Here is a 13,181-nt window from a genome sequence, read left to right as displayed (position 1 = left end):
TTTCTAATTCTCATCTTCTAAGATAACTTCTTTAGTGAGACCAACTCTTAGAATAAAAATAATGTCATCAAAGTAAAAGGGTATTTATATGGAATGAGAAAAGTAATTGGACTTAACGGATTTAATCAAGAAGTCATAACTCTCCCCAAATTTAAAATTTTAGTGAGGTCCAAATGAATACAGCTAACTTCAGTGAACCCATGTTCACTCAGTTCAAATAAGCAGCAAGCACATAAACCTCCGCTGTATCATAGGGAAGATTTTCTATTATAATCTTACCAATACCTTATGAACTCAACTTTATCCAAGTTAAGTATATACGATTCACTAGTACTATGAAGCTAATCTCTAGCCTCCACCCTCACCCCCTCACATCAACCAAATATGTAATCCAACCAAATATGTAATCCAGAAATGATTCCAGTGCTCTAACGGATCCAAGTCCTGAAGTTCCCATCATGGCTCAGTGGCAACAAATCTGTTTAGTATCCATGAGGACTCGGGTTTGATCCCTGGCCTCGCTCAGTAGGTTAAAGGATCCGGTGTTGCCAAGAGCTGTGGTGTGGGTTGCAGATGCAGCTTAGATACCATGTTGCTGTGGCTGTGGTATAGGCGGACAGGCTACAGCTCCCATTTGACCCCTACCCTGGGAACTTCCGTATGCTGCGGGCACGGCCCTAAAAAAAAAAAAAAGCTATCCGAGTCTTTTAAACTAACTATAAATTATGATGTGATGTTTAGTTTTAAATATATATCTTAGGATTTGGTTATTCCTAGGGTGACCTTTGGGAGCCTGGAGAAAATGATAATCCATGGTAAGTGAAAATATTATTGATAGTGGGTAAGGATTAAAGAGGTCCAGGAAATGGGCATTCTGAAGTGGATATGTAATGTGAGATCCATCAGAAAATTATGTTCCACAGGAAGATACCAGCAACTCCAAAGTACTCAGTGATGTTTCTTCTCTGCAGACCAGTCAGAATTAAATCTATAGGGAAAAGTTTACAAATTCATTTCTGTCAAAATTAAGAACTGTTGCTAATCAAAAAAGACATCATATAGGTACAGGAAAATAAAAGTCATAGAGATAAAATATTTGGGACATACATAACCACAAATGATTTTTTTTGGGGGGGGGGCTTTTTAGGGCCACACTTGCAGCATGTGGAGGTTCCCAGGCTATGGGTGGACTCGGAGCTGCAACTTCTGGCCTGCACCACAGCCACAGCAGTGCCAGATCTGGGCCATGTCTGTGACCTACACTGCAGCTCACAGGAACACTGAATCCTTAATCCCCTGAGTGAGGCCAGGGGTCAAACCTGCATCTTCATGGATACTAGTTGGGTTTGCTACCAATGAGCCACAATAAGAACTCCCAAATGACTTGTGTTTATATTAATTCTGGTGAAGATGCTGGCTACTAAAAAAAAAATACCCACAACCTCTTGATGGTATAAAATTTCTTATTCACACAAACTCCAATTAGTGGTCAAGTTAGGAACAGAGAAAGCTCTGTTCTGTAGAAACATTTAGGGACATAAACTGAAGCAGAGTCTCTGGCATCTCCCACACTTGGCTTTTGAGGTCACCCTGTTCATCAGCATCTACCAGTAGGCAGGGAATGGAGAGAGCCTGGAGGCCACATGTGAAAAACGACATCACTTCAGCCCGTATTCTGATGGACAGAACTCATTCCAGGTACATCCTACCTGGAGGCACACTGAGAAATGTGGTCTAATATTGTGCCCAGGAGAGAATGGAAATGATTTTGTGATCAAATGGCCAGTCTCTTCCTCGGCCCACTTTGTGGTACCTAATTTATCTTTTCCTCGGAAGATAAGCATAAAACACACTCATCTTATCTTGAAGGATTATCGTCCAAATTCCCATGTAGTTAATTCATCTCAGTTGAGGTCCAACATCTGCAATAAATGTGAGGTTCTCTCTCTCAGACCTGGAGGTGCTTCTTTGTGGTCCTGTATATGATAAGGAAAATGCCTGTCTAACCCTCATGTTAATATTTGAAATTGATCAATATCTGAGAGTTGTTAATATCTGAACAGGAAGAAGCCTTTCTTGCAAGCTACACAGCTTTCACAACACATGTTATGCTTATGCTAATTTGGAATTTGGTACTGGGCGTTAAGATTTTTTGAGGTTCCAACAATCATAAGGTTTTTTTAGTTCATGTGTGTGGTTTCACTATCGATGAAATTGCCTCAAATGCTTATTTGGCCTTTGATCTATTTCTTTCTACATAGCTCCATGAGCGAATGTGTATCAAATTTCATCCTTGAGATTCCTCACATCTCATTTATTTTCTTTATTTTCTCTCTGTCATGCTTTTCTTTCCCATGGGATACTATAAGCCACGCTAACTAATAGATGGAAGGGCCATATCCTCAATTTGAGTTTTACCACAGAACTGAGTCTTAATGGGTTTTTATCACTCAGAGCATTGCTCAGTCTTATTGATCATGGTCTGGAGTCTAAAAGAAATCAGCTTTTCTAACTCTCAAGACCTTGCCTTTTATCAATGGGGACTGACTCATTTGGAGATGAATACTTTTCATTATTGGAAAATCTTCACAATTGCAATCTGTCATATCTTTAAAAACACAGAGAATGAAATAGAACAGCCTTAAATACACTTGATTTATAAAGCCTTTTCTCTTTTATGGACTCAGGCTTAATTGATCCCCTGGCATGGCTAAGAATAAATGAAGGGCTCTTAGATGAGTCTGCACCAGCTTCAGTCTGAAGTGCACATCATAAAGTCACCAAGAGCCAAGATTGATTGCATCATGTGCTTTCCTGGACCGGGTTTTTCTTCCTCTGTTGTGCAGCGATGTTGAAACCATATCTTTTTTAGGTGACAGTCCTATCATATTCTCTATTGAGAACATAACTAGAAAGCATCTTATCATTCAGACAACCCATTCATTTATTAATGACAACCCAGGAAGAGTATAACAAAAGAGTTTTTTGTAGTTGGAATTCTGAATGGTTTAAAAAATATGGCATATTCATGAGAAGAGTGCAGGTGTGTTAGCTATCACAGGCATAAATTCTATAAATTCATTTACAGGAGCAATTCCTATTTCTGTTATTTTGATTTTGTGACCATGGTCTTCCACTAGATATATTTTTTGGTTTATAAACAGGTGCTAATTGAAAATGAATTACAATTCACTTGCTCTGGAAAAATCTCAGGAAAATTTAAATAGCCCTTGAGGAAAAACATAATGGGATTTATCAAACTAGAATTGAGATCTCATTGTTTGATTTTCATTCAGTTGAAATAAACTTACATTTTTCTTAATCCCAGTCTATTACATATTAACATTCCAAATGGGATATGTCCTTTAACTTGACCCTTCCTTTCTTTTCATAATGGAATATAACATGTTCTCCAAAACATTTCAAAATTAGCTTCACTTTCAATCTATATGTATCTTTTGTCCTAAGGTGAGTTTCTTGTAGGCAGCATATTGAAGATTTTTGCCTTTTTATCCACTCAGCCACTCTGTGTCTTTTGATTGGGGCATTCAGTCCATTGACATTCAAGGTGATAATTGATAGATGATTATTTATTGCCATTTGAACCTCGTGTTCCAGTTGATTCTATGGTTCTCCATTCTTCCTTTTTTTTTTTTTGGTTGGATGGTCTCCTGTTATTATCTGCTTGAGTGTATTTTTTTTTTCATTTTTTGCAAATGCAATATTTGGTTTTGGCTTGTGGTTGCCCTGTTTTTTAAGTATGCTAACCCCTTCCCATAATTGTGTGTTTTAGCCTGATGGTCCTGTAAGTTCAAACACTTCATTACTATATTAAAATTAAGAAGAGAAACATACAAACAAACAAAAGGGGTTATTTATGCAAATCAAAACTACCATGAGATATCACCTCACACCATTCAGAATGGCCATCATTAATAAATCCACAAATAACAAGTGCTGGAGGGGCTGTGGAGAAAAGGGAACCCTCCTGCACTGTTGGTGGGAATGGAAACTGGTACAGCCATTATGGAGAACAGTTTGGAGATACCTTAGAAATCTATACATAGAACTTCCATATGACCCCGCAATCCCACTCTTGGGCATCTATCCGGACAAAACTCTACCTAAGGGATACACGTGCACCCGCATGTTCATTGCAGCACTATTCACAATAGCCAGGACATGGAAACAACCCAAATGTCCATCGACAGATGATTGGATTCGGAAGAGGTGGTATATATACAGAATGGAATACTACTCAGCCATAAAAAAGAATGACATAATGCCATTTGCAGCAACATGGATGGAACGAGAGAATCTCATCCTGAGTGAAATGAGCCAGAAAGACAAAGACAAATACCATATGATATCACTTATAACTGGAATCTAATGTCTGGCACAAATGAACATCTCCTCAGAAAAGAAAATCATGGACTTGGAGAAGAGACTTGTGGTTGCCTGATGGGAGGGGGAGGGAGTGGGAGGGATCGGGAGCTTGGGCTTATCAGACACAACTTAGAATAGATTTACAAGGAGATCCTGCTGAATAGCATTGAGAACTATGTCTAGATACTCATGTTGCAACAGAAGAAAGGGTGGGGGGAAAACTGTAATTGTAATGTATACATGTAAGGATAACCTGACCCGCTTGCTGTACAGTGGGAAAAAAAAAAAAAAAAAAAAAAAAAAAAGAAGAAAAATTAGCTTCACTTACTGTATATGTAACAAATGTTTTAAGAAACTTTTCTTCTTTTTTTGTTTTTTAGGGCCATACTTGCAGCATATGGAAGTTCCCAGGCTAGGGGTCAAACCAGAGATGCAGCAAATCCTTAACCCACTTAGTGAGCCAGGGATTGAACCCCCATCCTCATGGATACTAGTCGGGTGCATAACCTGCTGAGCCACAATGGGAACTCCAACTTTAAGAAACATTTTGGGAGTTGCCATCATGGCTCAGCAGAAATGAATCTTACTAGCATCCAAGAGGACACAAGTTCGATCCCTGGCCTCGCTTAGTGAGTTAAGGATCTGGCGTTGCTGTGAGCTGTGGTGTAGGTTGCAGATGTGGCTTGGGTCCCACATTGCTGTGGCTGTGGTGTAGGCCAGTACCTATAGCTCTGATTCAAATCCTAGCCCGGGAACTTCCATATGCAGAGGGTACGGCCCTAAAAAGACAAAAAAAGAAAAAAAAAAAGCGAGAAACATTTTGATTTACTCCTATGAAAACATTGTGAAAGAGATAACTTGCTACTGTCATGGTCTGTGTGTGCAGCTTGGGAAAAGAATTTACAAGCATAGCGAGGTGGAGAGAAAGAGGAGTTCATTGAGATAGGAGTTGCTGCTATCGCAGTGGCAAAACTTCCTGATAATCAGTGAGAGCCGACCGTGGCGTGTGGTTGCTGAAAGAGGGGTCTTAAGATACACTTGCTGGTTGGCTGCGGGTGTATAGGGCCCCTGTGGGGCAGGGTGAGGATGGGCCACATACCTTTCTTAGTAGAGAGTAGAAAGAAGTAGGCCAGGTTGCTCAAGTTTGAGAGGGAGCCTTACAGTGAGACAGGTGGGGCGATTATAAGGGTCTGGTAATTCTTGTCTTGGCCAGAGGCTTTGAGTTCTAGCTCCTTGGAGAGGCCTTGAAGTCCCACAGTCACTATTTAATAACTAAAGATTGCTGTGGAGAAGGTGGTATCATTAAAAGCCATCGTAGATGTCTATTTACCACATGTAGTCATTTATTCTTTTTTTATTCACTTATTTATCCCCAAATTTGGAGCTTTTATAATAATTTGTAATATATTGTACCTTTTTATTGTTCTGAACATTTAGAAACATATTTGTGGGATATTTAAATTATGGAGTGGAGCAAAATCCTCTCACTCCAACAGAGGGTAACAAATGAGTTTTTAAAGTACTCCATTGGCTGTAATTAACTTTTTAAAAATTCCCAGTTAACAGATTTCTTGAGCAATTTCACTGCTATTTAAGTTCATTTTATTTTATGCAAGGATATTTAAAAACCATTGGCCAAAATTAATGGAGAATAGCAATCCTGTTAACTTTTGAGAAATCGTAGTCACTCATAAATAAATTTGCTTTGACAGAGGCCATATTGTGAATTGTTTATAAAAGAGTTAATATGTTTTCTAGCTGATGTATTTGTATTTGCATCCCTTTTTCTATAATTTTTATGCCACAGTAACTTATTGATTTCCAAATTAGGTCCTGACTTCCCAGTCTAAATGAGAGAAGTAAGCATTCAGTTTTAGCTTGAGGTCATTATGAAACAGGCAACTCTAGAGACATCATGAAAAAAAAAGAATAGAAGTCATCTTATACGTTCTCAGTATCTCTTTGCATGCATTCTTCTTCTTTGCCTCCTCATTTTCATCACCTCTATGTTCTATTGATCTTCCCATATTTCTTCTCATTTAAAATCTTGGAGATAACTCACTTGGTATCTGAAGCGAATGAACTTAAAGAAGGAAGATTCCAAGTTCCTAAATTTAGCAAGAGACAGAAGCAGGCTTGCTATCCAATGGTAATTCTCTGTTTCCTAGATGATTTTGGGAAAATAAAGAGATGGTTCTGTTGCTGAATCTCAGCCTCTATCCACTGATGCTGAATAGAAATGCAGAGACAGAGTTTTGGGTGAAGGAGAAAAAGATAACTTCTATTGCCTTTCCAGACAAAGAAGGCCACAGAAGGCTAAAGCCTTAAAGATTGTATCCTCCATTGGGAAGAGTGGTGTGGAGTTTTATTGTAAAAATGAGAAAAACAGGATTCTGGATAAGAATCAGTGTTGACGGAAAAAATGCATCCTTCTTTCTTTGGGGGAATCTTTTCATTGAGGTGGGTGTTATGAGATCTTGGCATGATCCTGTTGATCTTTGGGTTATCATATCTAAATTTTTCCTAAAATAAGAATACGTATGAAAAGGGCATATTGATCAGAGATTAGGGAAATCTAAGAAGTCCTCAAAAAAGCATCATGTGCTTATTATAATCTTTGACCCACAGGCAATTGTGCTCAGGGTGCCTAATCTTTTGCTTACAGGTGATTGTTTAGGTTGCATTAAGCCAGGGACAAGCACAAGGAAGGACTTGAACCTGTTCAGTTTTAAAGTAGTCATTCCTAGAAGAAGCATAAGGAGTAGAACTTTTCTCTTAGGTGTATAAGATGCCTATATTATTATGTGTATCCCTTGAGAGGGAACCAGCATCTTGCCCCAAGGCTGTACTATTGTTGACTGTTTCTCCCTTGTCTTTGCCTCTGCTTCATTCCCTGATCAGCAACTGTCTGAACTTGCCCCTAGAAACTCAGGGAAGGCTATGAAGGTTGAAGAAGGCTCATTTCCTAAAAGAGGAAATGGGGGACACAGAAAGGCTTTTATGGGAGTTCCTGTTGTGGCTCAGCGGGTTAAGAACCTGCTTGTGAGGAAGCAGGATCAATCCCGAGCCTTGCTCAGTGGGTTAAGGATCTGGTGTGGCTGTGGCGCAGGCTGACAGCTGCTGCTCTGATTCAACCCCTAGCCTGGGAACTGCAGGTGTGGCCCTAAAAAAAAGAAAAATAAAACAGAAAGGCTTTTGTGCCCAGGATTCCCCACAAGGCCCTGCTTGGTTGCAGTTCTATGGAACAACTTAAAAACAAACAAACAAAAAGAATAATTAAAACATTGAAAAAGAAAAATATCAATTTCAATCTTTAATCAAAATTCAGTCAGGGGCAGAGTTCCCTCGTGGCTTGTTTGGTTAAGGATCTGGAGTTGTCACTGCTGTGGCTCTGATTACTGCTGTGGCACAGGTTAGATCCCTGGTCTGGGAATTTCAGCATGGCGTGGGTGTGGCCAAAAATAAATAAAAAAATTAGTCAGGGGGAAAGTGCTGGACTTAACAAACAGGTGAGTTCTTTTTTTCTTTGACTCTGTGGGGCCTTTTGTTTGTAACCCAGCTTCACATATTAAAAAAAAAAAAAAGAAAAAAGCACCTATAATAGGATTCTGGCATAATTTTAGGACAAGTAGAACACACTTCGAATATGGCAGGTGCCTACTAGTGCATATCCAATGGATATTTTAGACATTGAACTGACCGCACTGAAGTGAAATAGGAAGAAGTAATTTTGGCTTGTGTTCTGATTACATGACTTGGGCCCTTTTTTGCCCCCTCACTTATAAAATTAGATTTGAAGATTTATATATTTGAACTGTCTTCTGCAGTTTTTATGCAAATTTTTTAAAAGGCCAAATATCTTAATTTACCTTTAGAAATTATAAAGCACTATAAAGATATCAGACATTACTTAATATTGCCTAATACTGATACATAATATTGTACTTATGATACCAGAGGATAGGTTCTTGTCTCATCACAGAAAGAACTCAGAGACAGGAAGGTCAAGAAAGCAAGGGATTTATATAAGTGGATTTATATAAGGGGATTTGTATGTGATAATACACTCTTGAGGGGAGAGGAGGCAGAGAGGTGAGTAGCTACCCTGATTTCCTTTGGCAGGCAGGTTGTGTGGGGTGTAGAAATGAAAGTGTGTAGAATTCATTGGAGAAGGAGGGGTTTGGGGGTCAATATTCCCTGATTTTCATCCACCTTCACCTTCCAGAGGGGAGGAGGGGTTTGTGGTCCTTATTTAGGCTTGATTGGAAGTGGCCTGGTCTCAGTGCATGATGGGAACTTCTAATCTGCAAGGCTAATTTTATTGTAATGAGGGCATAATGAGCAAAAGGTTACATTTGGACCCTGGAGGTTCCTGCCTTTTCCCACCTTTGTCTGCCTTCAGGACTCTTATCACCCCTAAATGTGTGGTTTGCTCTCAGTCTGGAGGTTCCTACTTTTCCTTGTCTGCCCAAGGACCCCCCGCTGTTTACAAGGTGCCTGGTTTTCTGCCACCTGGCCTCCACACACCGCCCCCCTTTCTCTGCTCATGTCCCTCTACCTGCTGTAACACTGATACATGGAGTCATTAGCATTCCTGGTATCAGAAAACTTAAGTTTTATAAGTAGCTAATTTGTGCTTTTACAACTGACTAAATTTTCTACTCATTTTTTTTTTTCTGTTAAATGTGCTACAACAATTTGAGTGTAGGTAAGCTTAGGAGATTAAGACTTAAAAATAGGAGTTGCCATTGTGGCTCGGTGGGTTAAGAACCCGACATAGTCTCTGTGGGGATGTGGGTTCGATCCCTGGCCTCACTCAGTGGGTTAAGGATCTGGCGTGGCCACAAGATGTGGTGTAGGTGACACGTAGGCCAGCAGCTGCAGCTCTGAATCAACCCTTAGCCTAGGAACTTGGTAAAAAGAAAAAAAAATTTAAAGATTTAAAAATAAGTAGGTTTTTAATATAGTTGATATGTTGGGAGAGGAGATGATAGCATGCGCTATCACATTCTGTAAGACTGGAACTTCATCAATGAGAAGGTGGGATCAAGCCCTCTAATTTATTCAACCAGATTGTCACCTGTCTCACTATTGTGATTTCTTTCATAACTGCCCTTGATGTCCCTGTTAACAGAAAAATCTGTGCCTAAAGAGCCCTTACAACTCTCCCTACTAGGGATGCTCAGCCTCCACTGACTCCCTGTGGTTACTGAAGATTTTCTTTCAGTGCTCCTTTTGCTCATGGTTGCAACTAATTCAGCATTAAGGTCACTTTCTTGTGTCATTTTGGTTGAGGGAGGAAGAAAGGTAAGATACTAAGTTTGATTCCCAGTCGTTTAATTTGTTTTTTATTGTATTATTTTTATTGCGATACAGTTGATGTACAATATTATGTAAGTTTCAGGAAATCAGCTTAGCAATTCACAATTTTTAAAGATTATACTCCATTTAAAATGATTATAAAATATCGGCTATGTTCTCTATGCTATACAATATATCCTTGTAGTAGCTTATTTATTTTATAAATAGTAGTTTGGATCTCTTAATCCCCTATCCCTAATTTGCCCCTTCCCCCTTCCCTCTCCCCACTCATAACCACTAATTTGTTTTCCATGTCTGTGAGTCTGTTTCCTTTTTCTTATATTCACTAGTTTGTTTTATTTTTTGATTCCACATATAAATGATAACACACAGTAATTGTCTTTCTCCGTCTGACTTATTTCACTAAACACTGTACCCTCCAAGGCTATCCATGTTGTCGCAAATGGCAAAATTTCATTTTCATTTTCATTTCCACTGTATGTGTGTATCCATGTTCTGTTGATGACACTTAGGATGCTTCCTTATCTTGGCTAGTTTAAATAATGCTGCTGTGAATATCAGGGTGTATGTATCTTTTGAATTTGTGTTTTCATTTTCTTCAGCTGTATGCTCAGGAGTGGAATTGCTGGATTATATAGTAACTATTTTTAGGTTAATTTTTTTTTCTTTCTTTTTTCCCCTTTTTCCTTTTGTCTTTTTAGGGCCACACCTGCAGCATATAGAAGTTCCCAGACTAGGGGTTGAATCAGAGCTTCAGCTGCCGGCCTGTGCCACAGCCACAGCAACACTGAATCCGAGTTGCATCTGCAACCTACACTGCAGCTAAACCCATTGACCAAGACCGGGGATCAAACCTGCATCCTCATGAATACCAGTTGGGTTCTTAACCCATTAAGCCACAATGGGAACTCCCTATTTTTAGTTTTTTTTTTAAATTTCTTTTCTTTTTTTCTTTCTTTCTTTCTTTCTTTCTTTCTTTCTTTCTTTCTTTCTTTCTTTCTTTCTTCTTCTTCTTCTTCTTCTTCTTTTTTTTTTTTTTTTTTGTCTTTGTTTGCCATTTCTTGGGCCGCTTCCACGGCATATGGAGGTTCCCAAGCTAGGGGTCTAATCGGAGCTGTAGCCACCGGCCTACACCAGAGCCACAGCAATGCAGGATCCGAGCTGCGTCTGCGACCTACACCACAGCTCACCGCTGGATCGTTAACCCACTGAGCAAGGCCAGGGATCGAACCCTCAACCTCATGGTTCCTAGTCAGATTCGTTAACCACTGAGCCACGATGGGAACTCCCTATTTTTAGTTTTTAAGGGAAGCTCCTTACTGTTTTCCACAGTGGCTGCACCAATTTATCTTCCTACCCATGGTGTACAAGGATCCTCTTTTCTCCACATCCTCACCAACATCTGTTATCTGTGGCCTTTTTTATAATAGCCATTAATTCCCAGTCATTTTAAATGACTGGTGCCAGTGAGCAGGAGGGTGATTTTCTCATTTCATTGTAGCTAGAACTAGTTTGGCAACTCACATGGGTGGAAAGCCTGTGCCAGCAGAACAAAAAGCAAATGGGAGCTGAAATCAGGCCTGGTGAATGGAAAATATATTCAGATACTTAGAAACAGATAAAGCTGAGCTCAACCTGCAGGAGGATTGCAGAGGGGAGATTCAGTTAAGAGGCCAGGCCTGCTCAGTTACTCACAGGTGTCACTGAACCTCTTTACACCGAGGATAGATTTCAGGGCACAGCTCTTTTTCAGGGAAAATCTGACATCTAAATCGAGGTGACAGGTTCACATAAATCAGTACAGAAAGGGCACTGCCTTTGAGAGCCTGACCCAGGATTTAATAACAGTTGCAGAGAAAAAATACTTTATAGGTTAAAAAAAAAAAAATGTATCCCTAAAAACAAATTTGGACCTTTCTTATCAAGGCTTTCTGCAACTCACCACCTGTCAGAAATGTTTCTGCCAAGGTGCTGAAGGCCAGCTGCCACTGGCCTTGGTACCAGAGCAGCACCAAGGGCCTCTGGCAAAATCCCCCCAGCTTCACCATCTTTTGATTTGAGCCTGTCTTTGCTGGAGAGCAGCATAGATAGCTGAATTAAACTGAAGTCAAAGAGCACAGGAAAACATAAGAATGCCTCTGCTCTCCTTTTTCCAGGCTTCTGTTTCCGTTCTCAGCTTCTGTGATTAAAAAAAAAAAAACAAGGTGAGGGGAGTTCCTGTCGTGGCTCAGCGGTTAGCAAACCCGACTAGCATCCATGAGGACGTGGGTTCAATCCCCGGCTTTGCTCAGTGGGTTAAGGATCCAGCATTGCTGTGAGCTGTGGTGTAGGTCACAGATGAAGCTTGGATCCCAAATTGCTGTGGCTGTGGCGTAGGCTGGCAGCTACAGCTCCGATTAGACCCCTAGCCTAGAACCCCCATATGCAGCGCATGCAGCCCTAGAAAAGACAAAAAAAACCCAACCCCCCAAAAAACCAAGGTGAGAATGTTGCTCCAAGGCAAATGAAACATCCCAGCCATCAACCATCATGCACATCTTTCATGTTGCTGAAGACTCTGATTTCAGACATTTGAAATTTTGAGTAATAGGAAATAAGGCTGGATCTTCAACTAGCTAGTTTGGCTTAAGTGGCAGGTCCAGGGTCTGTGGAACTTGTAGGAAGAGAATTGGACAAAGACATTAAAACATCTAGCTCATGTAGTTCCCCTTAAATATAAAATATATTATTTTTTATTTTATTTATTTATTTTTGTTTTTTGTCTTTTTGCCTTTTCTAGGGCCGCTTCCAAGGCATATGGAGGTTCCCAGGCTAGGGGTCTAATTGGAGCTATGGCCACCGGCCTACGCCAGAACCACAGCAACACGGGATCCGAGCGCATCTGCGACCTACACCCCAGCTCACGGCAACGCCAGATCCTTAACCCACTGAGCAAAGCCAGGGATCGAACCCACAACCTCATGGTTCCTAGTCGCATTCGTTAACCACTGCGCCACGACGGGAACTCCGAAAATATATTATTTTTTGAATAAAAGCTGGAAACTTCTATATATAACTTCTTATAAATAAATTGATGTCTATTTTATTTGTGTCATATATACCACTCTGTGTAATATTTAGTAACTTGAAAGGAAAAGAGAGTCATATTTACCTGGTGTGCATTTCCATTATCTTATTCCCACCTTTTCTCTTATAAGCTTTATTTAAAAATAAATAAATAAATAAATTTGAGCCTTACTTACATCTCTCGAAGATGAGATTACAGGAAGTTCCTGTTATGGGTCAGCAGTAATGAGCTGACTAGGATCCATGAGGCTGTGGGTTCAATCCCTGGCCCTGCTCAATGGGTTAAGGATCCAGCATTGCCGTGAACTATGGTGTAGGTCACAGATGTGGCTCAGATCCTGCATTGCTGTGGCTCTGGTGTAGGCTGGCAGCTGCAGCTCTGATTTGTCCCCTGGTAACTTGTATAT

General features: G+C 40.1%; 1 long non-coding RNA gene across 1 annotated transcript in view; it reads left to right on the top strand.

Moving 5' to 3' along the window:
* The window catches only part of LOC102165477, a 197,499-nt gene that overhangs the window by 138,664 nt on the left and 45,654 nt on the right, over window positions 1–13,181 (top strand). The window lies entirely within an intron of this gene.

The sequence above is a fragment of the Sus scrofa genome, chromosome 7 (assembly GCF_000003025.6).
Source record: "Sus scrofa isolate TJ Tabasco breed Duroc chromosome 7, Sscrofa11.1, whole genome shotgun sequence".
Classification (NCBI taxonomy): domain Eukaryota; kingdom Metazoa; phylum Chordata; class Mammalia; order Artiodactyla; family Suidae; genus Sus; species Sus scrofa.
Note: the sequence above shows the minus strand (reverse complement) of the source record. Positions and strands in the feature narration are given on the sequence as shown.